A 1,236-nucleotide genomic window follows, 5' to 3' on the forward strand; every position below is an offset into this window, starting at 1 on the left:
AGCAGAAGAACTGTACAAAAAAGATCTTCACGACCAAGATAATCACGATGGTGTGATCACTGACCTAGAGCCGGACATCCTGGAATGTGAAGTCAAGTGGGCCTTAGAAAGCATCACTACGAACAAAGCTAGTGGAGGTGATGGAATTCCAGTTGAGCTATCCTGAAAGATGATGCTGTGAAAGTGCTGCACTCAATATGCCAGCAAATTTGGAAAACTCAGCAGTGGCCACAGGACTGGAAAAGGTCAGTTTTCATTCCAATCCCAAAGAAAGGCAATGCCAAAGAATGCTCCAACTACCACACAATTGCACTCATCTCACACCCTACTAAAGTAATGCTTAAAATTCTACAAGCCAGGCTTCAGCACTTTGTGAACCGTGAATTTCCTGATGTTCAAGCTGGTTTTAGAAAAGGCAGAGGGAAGATGGCGGAGGAGTAGGATGGGGAGAACACTTTCTCCCCCACAAATTCATCAAAAGAGCATTTAAACGTCGAGTAAATTCCACAAAACAACTTCTGAATGCCGACAGAGGCCATCAGGCACCCGGAAGAGCAACCCAACTCTTCGAAAGGAGGTAGGAAAAAATATAAAAGACAAAAAAAAAGAGACAAAAGAGGGAGGGATGGAGTTCCGTCCAGGGAAGGGAGTCTTAAAAAGAGAGAAGTTTCCAAACATCAGGAAACCTTCTCACTGCCGAATCTGTGCCGAGCTTTGGAAGCACAGAGGGCAACTTAACAGGGAGAAAAAATAAATAAACAATTAAAACTCGCAGATTGCGAGCCCTACGGTCACTCCCCCAGCGGAGAAGCAGCGCAGACGCCTGCACACGCCATTGGCAAGCGGGGGCTGGGCAGGGAGGTGCGGCACGGGCTGCATCGCTTAGAGTAAGAATCTGGCCCTGAATACCCTGAGCGCTATTTGAGCGAAATATTTGGGCTAGCAAACCAGACTGTGGGATATCTACCACGCGAAAAGCCAGCCCTAACCTAAGACACTGCCAGGCCCGCGCACAGAACAAAGGACTGAACAGAGATAGCCGGCTGCAGACCTTTCCCCTCCGGTGACAGGCAGCCAGAACCGGAAGAGGGCAATTGCAGCCCCAGAGAGACATTATCTACAAAACTGTAAGCAGGCTTCTTTGCTAACTAAAACTTCTTGGGGGTTTGGACGGTCAACATCTGCCTGAGAAGGTGCGCCGGTTTTACACCCAGATAACCGAGTGGCGGGGAGGCG

This window comes from Bison bison, unplaced genomic scaffold (genome assembly GCF_000754665.1).
Source record: "Bison bison bison isolate TAMUID 2011002044 unplaced genomic scaffold, Bison_UMD1.0 scf7180017864514, whole genome shotgun sequence".
Lineage (NCBI taxonomy): Eukaryota > Metazoa > Chordata > Mammalia > Artiodactyla > Bovidae > Bison > Bison bison.